Consider the following 12,034-nt stretch of genomic DNA (forward strand, 5'->3'; position numbering starts at 1 on the left):
CGCCTTGAAGCATCAAATGAGAATACCTTATTTGAGGTCAGTCTGGAAATAAGGGGTCCTTGCCAGAGAGGACTCAGGGCCGGACTAAGGTTCTACTCAGCAGTTTTCCCTTGTCTGATGTTAGGGTTTGACCCACAGGGGAAAAAAAAAAATGGTATTTTGGATCTTTCATGTCAGGGAAAGCATAGGATTCTAGGTTTGAGGGCAGCAAGTAGTGAGTCCACTGAATGATTTCAATTTTCTCCCTATAATTGACACATACCAAAGTAACAAATGAACTTCCAGCTCTTTAATCCAATGGACCTTTGCTTTTCTTTGCTGTTCTTGTCTTCTTTAACCTCTTAGCTCTATACGCCTCCTGTTTCTCACAAAGCTCTTCTGTCCTGGCTTCCCTGACACCTTCCTCTGTTAGACATTTTGCTGTACTTTTTCAGTTCTTCAAAAAAAAAGTAGTGTGCCAATTAAAACTACAGTGAAGTACTGATACACACACACATTAGGATGGATCAAGTTAAAAAGATGAACACAGTGAAGTGTTGGCGAGGATGTAGAACAACTATAGTTCTCAGGCACTACCGTGTAGAATGTAAAACTACAGCCACTTGAAAAGTTCAATGGCAGCTGCTTAGTTACAACATACGTGAGACTTAGCAACTCTGCTGCTGCTGCTGCTAAGTCACTTCAGTCATGTCCGACTCTGTGCAACCCCAGAGACAGCAGCCCACCAGGCTCCCCCATCCCTGGGATTTTCCAGGCAAGAGTACTGGAGTATGGTGCCATTGCCTTCTCCATTAGCAACTCTACTCGTGGGTATTTAACCCCAGAAGAATTTAAAACATTGGCTCCAAAAAAATGAGTTGTAAACAGCAGTTTTATTCATAAGAGCCAAAAGCTGAAGAAGAGAAAAATGATAAATACAGGCATGAAAAATCAATCATGGTACATCCATACAACAGAACACTACCCAGCAACCAAAACAAATAACTCACTGCTATGTGATACACACAACAATGTGGATGAATCTCAGAAATATCATGTTGAGCAAAGAAGCAATACACTAAAAAGTATTATTCCATTTATAAGAAATTCTAGAACAGGCAAAATTAACATACAGTAATAGAAGGCAAATCAATGGTGGTTTCAGTCCAAAGATCAGGGGTATGCAGAAGATACATGAAGGAACTTTGTGCAAGAATGTATGATCAGTGCTGTGCTAGTAAGTGCTTAATAACCAGCTCTCTGTGGAAAAAAAAAAAAATATATATATATATATAAAATATAGTTTTATATATGTTTTTATGTTTTATTGATTTAAAAAATTGTACCATACACAATTTACAAATAACAAAATATACAATATACTTTATTGTAAATTCCATTGGGCAATTAATTCTCACAAAATGCTTTAACTGGCTTTTGCCAAACTCTGACATACATAAGCTACCTGTGATTCCAATTCAACCAAGTTTTCACAAATGATGTTGCATCCAACTCTCTCATTCTTTTCCCAATAAATTATTTTCATTACATCTGATAGGTCACATACTTTTAAATTCCTTCTCATCCTCTTATAAATTGCATCTATTAAGCTTCTGTGGAACCCATCTTGTTTAATAAAGACACGAGTAGTTGCTTTCCTGAACCAGGTAATAGTTCTCAAATATAAGAGGAACATATCTTCAAATAGCCTCAATTTTTATGCTATTCATAAAGTAACAGCTATAGATACGTCACTTTCAAATTTAATCTTTATTATTAACATTTTACCCTTCACTAACTTACATCTAGACAATCAGCTAAAAAATGTCAAGCCCTGATCTGTAAATGTTTGCCAAATTCCATGACATTAAATCTCACTATGGCCCATTTCCAGTTACCAACATGACATCACTGAACACTTACTAAGATACAGGACTTCATCCGCTCAAATAAAACACATATGAATAACTCCAAAAATCATAGTATTAAATACAGTAAATAACCAGGAAATAGGCTTCAAGTATATTTTGTTTTTAATAAAGTTTATTTAACTGTAAGATCATATAATTTTCAACAATGTCTATACTTAATAACCAGCATTCAAAACTCCTGAAAACTAAATTGGAACTCCCAATCCAGATTCAGCACAACACTAGATATTTTCTGAATCTTGATTAGAGTTAGAGGGATGTGTACATTTGTAAAATGTGTACATTTGTGTGAGGAGCCTGTACATTTGCAAAATGTGTACATTTTTGTGAGGGAGGTGAACATTTGTAAAATGCGTACATTTGTGTGAGGGATGTGCACATTTGTAAAAATCATTAAAATGTTTACTTAAAATGGGGTGTGTGTGTGTGTGTGTGTGTGTGTGTGTGTGCTCAGTCATGTCCAACTCTATGTGATCCCATGGACTGAAGCCTGCCAGGCTTCTCTGTCCATTGGATTTCCCAAGCAAGAATACTGGAGAGGGTTTCCATTTCCTACTCCAGGGGATCTTCCTGACCACGGATCAAACCCATGTCTCTTGCATCTCCTGCATTGGCAGATTCTTTACCACTAGCATCACCTTGGAAGCCCTAAATCAGGTGCACTCTGGTATATAAATTATACTTCAATGAAGATGATTTAAAAGAAAATAATTGGTCAGCTCTACAAATTCTGTCTTCGGCCTCATTTTTACTCCACTTGTACTCCCTAGGCCAGTTTATTTCCTCTCATTATTTCAATTAATATCCATATTTTGATAGCTTTTAATTGTATATATCGATTTAATAAGTTTCTCTCTCTCTTGACTGCCACTTTCATTAATCTCCACTTCGATATTACAAAGACATTTCAAACTCAGTACATTTAAAACTGTACTCAATATCTAATGACACCCAAACTATTCTCCTTCCTGGCTGCCCAGTTCAGAAAATAATACTTCTACCCACTAGGATCCACAAGCCAAAAATGAATACAAAACTTAAATCTGACTCTTCTCCTAACTCCACATGTCTAATCAACACTGGTCAAGTCTACTCTTAAATATCTCTTATGTTCATCTGCCTCTGAACCTACTCTCTCACTACAACTATTGCTCACATGGAGTATCCCAAAAGCCTGTGACTTCTCAGTGTTTCTTTCCTTGAATCATCAGGCTGACTACATAGACAGGGGTTTTATTTCACATATACAATTCTGACCTTGTTATATAACTTACAATTACCTATGTGATTGGGTCCTGATTACATCTACTACCTATTTCCTTGATATCTACCCTCCATGTTCATTGAATTTTACCCAACTTCACTGAAGTTTTTTTCACTGTTTCTGCACAAAACAGTTCTTTCTCCTCCTTATCTCTAGCTATTTTCTATTCATCCTTTAGACATCAGTTTATGGATCACATCTTTGAGGAAGTCTCCCCTGACTCCTTATACTGGATTAAACATCCCACCTGTATAATCCCATAGCTCATAGCACACTATAATACTGCCCATGTAATTTTCTGTCTCCCCTACAGACTGAATGCTTCTTTAGGTCAGGGATCTTTTTTTTTTTTTTTCTGTTGTTGTTGCTGGAACACTAGCACATAGGAAGGTGACTGAAAAGCTGCAGCTCATCACTGAGTATTTAGGAATGAGTCATTAATCCTACAGACTGAAAGGTTGTTCTTGGGTACTGCTAACCCTTCTCCTTGCCTCATAAACATCAGATTTCAAGCTTATCATCTCTGATGTTACTGAAGTTACTTGATGGGTTTACAGTTCTGCTTTAAATTGGTTTAAAAACCCACAAATTCTTCATATAACACTAATCAGAATTTATTTAAGTGCCTGATCAAGGATTCTTTTTATTTCTAAAACACAAATTCCTACCAACTTCTTCAAGGTGACATTGAAGATCCTATCAACAGAACACAAAATGTGATTTGAACTCTCTAAAACATAGACTGTATATTGCTTTTAGCCAATATTCCAAATATTTTCCAATATTCCCAATATTTTTCCTCCTTGGATGAGCCCCTAGTTTACCCTCCTTTTCTTCTTTCCTCCGCTATTCCTTCCTCTAGCCTTTCCGTACTCCATTGCCACTATCTTAAATGTTTTCGTCTCTTGCAATTAGTTTCTCAGACTATCTTCTAAAAGACCACTCTAGTTCTTGACTTTTTCCTGCCTTCAATTCTTTGCTTTAGGAACATTTTTCAGCTCTCTCTCTGCTCCAAGAGGATCAGTAGGTGCTGAGTAAACAAAATTAACTAACAGACTCTACCACGTAGGAGCTTGCATGCTGGGCAAAGGGTATGGCTGGTATTTATATACACAGTTTTAATATAACATGATAAGGTACTGCAGAAGGTGCTGAGACAGCAATGAGAAAGGAACACCTTCTCACCTGAGCGTGGGATGGAGAGGAATAGGAGAAGTCATTAAGAAAATTGTTACATCTCCTTTCTCTGGATTCCTATAATAAAATACCATGCCCCATTCATTCCAGCAGTTTCTGTGGCTAACATCTGTGGAGCACACCCATTACCTCATTTAATTTTCATTACAACACTATGAGTTAGACTGACATAGATACTATTATGGTCAGCATTTTATAGCAGAAAAAACAAACTAAGAGACACTGGCTCAATATCCAGGCTCTTAACCACCCCATGCTGCAAAATCTCAATCATCTGTGAATGATATAAAATATACCAGGGGCAGCAGAAGGGAGTGAATGTGTCACATGAATCCTAAGGCAGTACTAGGCACACAGTAAATTGCTTGTGTTTGTGGGGTTTGTGGTTTGTTTTTTTTTTTTTTTTTTTTTTTTTTGCTCTTTTAATATTTGGACCAAGGACAATCTGTATATCCAGTTCAAGGGCAAAAAATGAAATCCACAGCATCTAACCTTCCACTCCAATATGTTCACACATCAGATCTTGATTTTTTTTCTCTCTTGTTGTACATTTATTTGTTTTGTTTGAATTGGGGTTAGGCGTGTGTTTATTTAATGGACCAAAGTCTCTGAGGAAGAAGGAAGGAATACCACAATAGCTGCTCCTGTAGGAAATAACCCAGATATGAGATTTCCTATTATTCCCCCCATTTTTATTACCAAATAAAAAAATCAAGTCTGTCTCTTGCATTTCTCAGTGTAGACGATGAGGAAGTCAGGCCAGCCCATGGATTCCCCCATCCTCTTGTGATCACCAACCAGGCAAGGCTACTATCCAACTGCCCTTCTGATACTTCTCTCACTGTTTGCATGAAAGAAAAGCTTGAAATAAAATTTACTCTTTGCTCTCAGCAAGAACTAATACTTATCAAATGCCCTGGTCAAACACAATAAAATCATACTGTGTAAGGAAATTGCTTTTGTAATTGATTTACTAGTTTTCATAGAGGAAAAAGCATTTCAGTAGCATTTTCATTAAATTGCTTGTCTACAACAACCAAAAAAAAAAAATCTAGTTTTCAATTTTTAAAGACCCAGTACCTCTATCATTTAAGGGTTTTTTTTTAAGTAATAGAGTAAGGAAAAATACTAAACCTGGTAGTGTGTGCTGTATGGTAAATAAGAGATCTAGACATGTCCTTCATTGCAGAAAAGTGTAGAATTAAAGATTATTTCTAGGGAAGGAAGTATTTTTGTCTTTGTTGTCTTAGGTTGGAAGACAGAAAAATAAAGTGATAAAGGAGTAGTCTGGCTTTGTTTATATTTTTAAAAATGCCCATTTCCCTGAGTCTCATAGGAAGGTCCAGCAATCAAAAACCAAATTCAAGTGCTCAGATTCTGTTCCTCCAGGCTCTGTATGTCACCCGAGGCACTGTGATGAGACCATAAGCTCCGGCAGAAAGATCAAGGTAATGAACTCTATCCAAGTTTCCTACTGGTGAAATTACTGTATTTGACATAAAACCAAACCACAGAGCCTTTAACTAAAAATCTTATATAGTCATTTCCATATTATTGTAAGCACCCTAAAGACAAGGTTTGTATGAGTGTCCTCAGGGCCAAGCACAGAATGTGACTGATAATTAATACATGCCCTTTGAATAAGTAGGGCTTCGCTGGCAGCTCAGTTGGCAAAGAATCCACCTGCAATGCAGGAGACCCTGGTTCAATTCCTGGGTTGGGAAGATCTGCTGGAGAAGAGATAGGCTACTCACTCCATTACTCTTGGGCTTCTCTTGTGGCTCAGCTGGTAAAGAATCCACCTGTAATAAGGGGAGACCTGGGTTCAACTCTTGGGTTGGGAAGATCCTCCAGAGAAGGGAAAGGCTACACACTCCAGTATTCTGGCCTGGAGAATTCCATGGACTGTATAGTCAAGAGGTCACAAAGAGTCAGACACAACTCAGTGACTTTCACTTTTGAATAAGTAAACAAATTTCCCATTGAATCAAATAAAAAATGCCTTTGAATGGACATCAAAACAATGTCTTTCACCATTAACCTTTCAAGGGGGAAATCTTCCCAAGATCCAACTTGGATCTACCATTTTTAGGGTGGGATCAAAGGAAAGGAAAGATTTAGGAGCCAGGGTAGAAAGAAACAGGAAGAGTATAAGAGAAAAGCTATAGGAAATGGGAAAAAATAAAAAAGTCACTTGGAAGATCATATCAAAACCTTGAGCTCCCAATACCAAATGGCAATCTTAGCTTACCTTTAAATATAAATACTGTTGGTGACTACATTTGGTAGGCACTGCAAGAAACCAGGCAAAGTAAACAAGGTTTTCTTTGGACAAACTAGAGTATTCCAGGAAACCCACTTGACACGTTGACACAACTTGAGAGTATTCATTTATCCAACAAATATTTAGAGACCTGCTCTTTGCTAAGCACTGTGCGAAGTGCTGAGGATTCAATAGTGAACACACAATGCGCATCTGAGATTTTTTTTTTTAAAGGTCGTGAATCAATTTAAGAATCTGATATCCAAGCTCTCTCCCATGGGAAAAAAATTGAAGAAACAAATTCACACATGTACATCTTTTTCATACAATTTCAAAGGAGTTGTAGAAAACTGAACCCAATTGACATACTCAGATGATATACACAGCAACCCACCGATTCCACTGCCCAAGCAGTGATCTAACATGTTGCTGTACTTTGTCCTTTTGCATTTAAATTAAATTTAGGTTATGTTCTAGACAAAAGCCCCTTGACTAGAACAGAGTACAAAAGGAGGTTTAAAAAAAGGAGGGCAAGATGGCAGGTGATGTCAGCCCCTTCCCAAAGTTAGAGAGCTTCCTAAAGCTTCTACAAACTAAGTAAATCATTTTAATGTAGTTTTTAGACACCTCCCCTAACTTGATTACTCAACTTAAAAGCACTTTCTTTTTCAAAGGTGTTACTCATTTAAAACATTTGCATTTTCAATATGTGGATAACAAACCAGAAATGATGCAGAGAAAAATCAAGCAGAGGCATCCAATTCCACACAGAAAGAGAATGCCAGGTTGGCATTTAAAAGACTTATTTGCACAAAGGACTCTTTGCTTTTTTTTAAATTAATTATCCTGGACTCACTTGCTTTATGTATTATAATTCACGGATTACAGGAATTAGAAATTGAGTAACATGGAGATGTTACCTAGAGGTGCTAAACCAATTCTCCTCCTTGGAATTGCCTGTCTAAATAAGAATGACACTAACTTGAGCATTTTCTCTCTGATTAGAGACACTATAGATTTGCAGTCGCCTCCATGTAATATAAATCAATAAAGAATAATTTTCCAGGCAGTAAATCAATTGTCAGTTCACAGACCCTAATACCCCTGTGCAGGATTTATTGAAAAAATGAATGGCAGTCTTGTTAGGAGATGTACAGCATGTTTTATGGGGACATAATAGTGTATACCCCAGACTATTACATTCACTACAGTGAGGAATCCAAAAGATCTAACCCTTTCCTTTCTGTGGAACACATACTTAAATGGATTTTCTAATGACAAAATGAAAAAACTCTTAAAAGACAATTGAAAGAAACACATCTCTGGAGTGGGAGGGCATGTCAGTCTTGGGGACACCATAATACCTTGGCTGGGACTTTCTGCATTTTGGGTGTGATAGACCAGAAAAATTAACATTCTAAATCTTTGCCATCAACATATTACCCACTAGCTACATGGAGGGGTTGCGTTCTTATGATATGGCTAGTCCAAACTGAGATGTGCTTTAAGTAGAAAACAAACATTTGATCTCATGGACTTAGAACAAAACAAAAAACAGAGTATCTCATTAATTATTTTTATACTGATTATATGCTAATATGGTAATAGTTTGGTAATATTAGCTTAAATAAAATACACTGTTAATTAATTTCAACTATGTTTTTATGGGGCAGCAAGAAAATGTCGAAGTACATATGTGGTTCACATACCATTGCTATCTTACGGCACCGTCTCACACAGCGCATCCTCATTCACTTCAGTGGTGCCTGACTCTTTCGCAACCCCATGGACTGTATCCCGCCAGGCTCCTCTGTCCACGGGATTTCCCAGGTAAGAATACTGGAGCAAGTTGCCATTTCCTTCTCCAGGGGATCTTTCTGACCCAAGGATCAAACACACATTTCTTGTGTCTCGTGCATTGGCAAGTGGAGTCTTTATCACAAGCTCCACCTGGGAAGGCTGCTTCCACATAGTAACTGATTGAAAAACTGTATCACTTTCAGTCAGTGACAAACCAGAAAATCTCCAGAGGATCAGACAGTTAAGTCAAGGAATGACAGAACGAGACTCCACTGTGAGGAGAACAATATATGGGCTTTCTGAAGAAGTTGGGAGAAGATGGTAGCCAGAAGTTCATGGGCAGGGAAGGTCCCCACAGCTCACTTGGTAACTACCATTATTAAAGTACTTGGCCAATGAAACTAAAGGACATGAAAGAAGAGAAATATCTACCTATTAATGGCAACAAAACCAGATTTCAGCCAATCATAAGTATAGGAAAGAGTAAGCCAAGAGAAGTTTGATTAATGCCCAATGAAGATACTGTAAGTCTTTTGTACCAAAAGTTATCTTTGGTTCAATAATTACAAGCAGTCTCATTTTTTAAATGCCTGGAATCTTGCACAGGGCCTGACTCTAAGATACGCTCAATAAATATCAGGCAAATGAATGAAGAAAATGACTGAAAAAAAAAAAAAAAAAAAAAACCACCTAATGAACCTAAAGCATCATTCAAGTGGCAAAAAAAAAAATTGGGTAGATTTTTCAATTTTTCTACTGCACTAAACCAGAAATACCCAGGGAGCAGAGTGGAGAGACTGGAATTCTAGACAATGACAAAGAATTATTGAAAACAGGTGGATAAAGATGGAAATACTTTTAGACATAAGAGTAAGGAAGAATTAAAACATATAGCAGCATTCAGATCAGTGGCTCAGTCGTGTCCAACTCTTTGCGATAGCAGCATTAGTGAATCATAAAAGAGGGGAAGGTAAACAAAGATTAGAAGATGTAATGACTGGATAGAATCCAGGATAATTTCAACCATTCTCTGGCTGGGTGAGATAAGTCACAGCTTTTTGAATCTTGAATTTTGAATTTGTACAATGAAGCTTCAGACTTAATTCTATAATTCCAGTATTCTGTAATATCAGTGATATGGGGGGGGGGGGGGGGAATCAAAGAAGGCAACCAAAATTCCAAATCCTCAGGAAGTCCTCTGACAGATTTAACATCAAGCAGAAAACACACATAAACTTCACTGCTTCTCGGTGAAGGATAAGTTCGCTTCCCCGGGGGTATTTGGCAACATCTGAAGATGTTTTAGTTTTGTCACTACTTAGGAAGTAAGTACTTGGAGAAAGAACTGGCAGTCCACTCCAGTATTCTTGCCTGGAGAATCCAATGAACATAGGAGCCTGGCGGGCTTCAGTCCGTGGAGTCCAGACCTGAACAAGATTCAGGGACTAAACAGCAGCAGCAGAGTACTACTGGCACCTAGTGGTCAAAACCAGAAATGCTACTAAATATCCTGTAGCTCAGACGGTAAAGAATCTGCCAGCAATGCAGGAGACCAGGGTTCGATCCCTGGGTCGGGAAGATCCTCTGGCGCATGGAATGGCAATCCACTCCAGTATTCTTGCCTGGAGAATCCCATGGACAGAGCAGGCTGGCGGGCCACAGTCCATGGGGTCGCAAAGAGTCAGATACGACTGAACACAGCACACACGAGATAGCACCTCAAGACAAAGAACCACCTGGCTCAAAATATCAATAATGCAATGTCAAGAAGCCCTGATCTACTACAATATAGAAATAGTATTTACAGAGCCAATGAAGGTGAGCCAAGAAAATATAAGAAGTTTCAAAGCACTGCAGTGATAGGACAAAAGAGCTTGTGTAAGTCTTGGGCTTAAAGACACGAAATAACACCAATTCATCATTCACTCCCGGTTCTCCTCTCTCAATATCACTTCCACAGTTGTGCAAAAATTCTTTTGATTGGACTATAACTGCCTTACAAGGTTGTGTTAGTTTTTGCTGCACAACAAAGTGAATCAGTTATGCGTATACATATATCCCTCTGTCTTGAGCCTCCCTTCCATCCCCCCAACCCCCTCCCCCACCACCGGGAATCCCTGATACCTCAGTTTGGTAAAGAATCCACCTGCAATTCAGAAGATCCCGGTTCGAGTCGTGGATCGGGAAGATATGCTAGAGAAGGGATAGGCTACTCACTCCAGTATTCTGGGGCTTGCCTTGTGGCTCAGCTGATAAAGAATCTGCCTGCAACGCGGGAGACCTTCCCTGGGCTGGGAAGATCCCCTGGAGAAGGGGAAGGCTACCCACTCCAGTATTCTTGCCTAGTGAATTCCACAGACTGTACAGTCCATGGGGTTGCAAAGAGTCGGACATGACGAGCCACTTTCACTTTCATTCCCCTCATCCCACCCCACTTGGTCATCACAGAGAACTGAGCTAGAGCTCTCTGTTATACAACAGCTTCCCTCTTAAGAAATCATCTCTAAGAAAACAAGAAAAATAATTCAAATTTATAGGGAAGATGTATGTGCATTTTATTCAGGGGAAATAAAAATTATGGTTTATTCTATTATGAATAAAAAGACTTGTCATAAACTTAGACTTGGTTTATTTCTTTATGCTTAATAAAGCCTGCACATGCGTACCTGAACAGAAAGTGTACCCTTTAAAATATTTTCTCTTTCAATTAATCTAAAGTGGTAAGAAACATAGGCTTAATTATCTCCTCAGATTTTCAGCTAGCATATGAATTTTCAGTCCTACAAAAGTTGAAAAATAAAGAACACCTTCAGTATCAAATTTAAATCTACTGTTTTAAAAATACCTTCCTTTGGACTGCAAACTATAATCAAGTATCTATATCACTATGCATTTTAGTACATTAATATGACATAAAGTATGCTTTAAAGATATATTCATGATTTATAATAATTGCAACTCTCAGAAACTAAAAGCCAGAAGCATTTGACTTCTACCTTCAAAGAGCCTCACTCAAATCCAGTTAAAACACTGAATCAGCATAAGAGCTTCTAGAGTAAGATATTAAAAACCATCATCATTTTTTAAAAGAATCCTGCTATTAAGGTTTGATATGTTACTCTTCTTGGGTAACATTTTTATTTTTCTAGGAATTTCTTGGAAATACACTTTAAAATAATTTTAGTGATGATATTTTCAGGGACCCAGAGCTAGAAAGCATACACACATTGGGTTGGCCAAAAGGTTCATTCAGGATACCCCAAATGAATCTTTTGGCCAACCCAAAATATTAATAATACATGTGGGTGGAAATGGGGGACGTGAGGAACAGGCAGACTTTTGGGAGTAACTCACCATATTCATTTCCAGAGGCTGATACAACCAACTTCCACAAACTTTATGGCTTAAAACAATGGAAATTTGTTATTTGCAGTTCTCTGTTATTTGGAGTCTAGAAGTCTAGATCAGGGTGTCCGCAGGGTTGGCCTCCTGCCTCAACCCAGCTTCTGGTAGTCGGCTGGCACTCCTCGGTTTATAGCATTACTGAGCCCCAGTGTCTGCCTCCATTTTTACAGGGTTTTCTTCTCTCATCTCTGCCTC

General features: G+C 38.1%; 1 long non-coding RNA gene across 4 annotated transcripts in view; it reads right to left on the minus strand.

Moving 5' to 3' along the window:
• LOC123335011 overlaps window positions 1-12,034 on the minus strand; it is a 399,767-nt gene that overhangs the window by 274,707 nt on the left and 113,026 nt on the right. The window contains exons 2-3 of one of the 4 annotated variants that reach the window (XR_006553225.2): window positions 6,126-6,173; window positions 844-1,239 (exon numbers count right to left, since the gene is read on the minus strand). The exons of the other annotated variants lie outside the window; for them this stretch is intronic. This is a non-coding gene — a long non-coding RNA (uncharacterized LOC123335011). Of the gene's footprint in view, window positions 1-843; window positions 1,240-6,125; window positions 6,174-12,034 lie in introns of those variants that run through there. 4 annotated transcript variants of the gene reach the window in all.

This window comes from Bubalus bubalis, chromosome 9 (assembly GCF_019923935.1).
Source record: "Bubalus bubalis isolate 160015118507 breed Murrah chromosome 9, NDDB_SH_1, whole genome shotgun sequence".
NCBI classification, from domain to species: domain Eukaryota; kingdom Metazoa; phylum Chordata; class Mammalia; order Artiodactyla; family Bovidae; genus Bubalus; species Bubalus bubalis.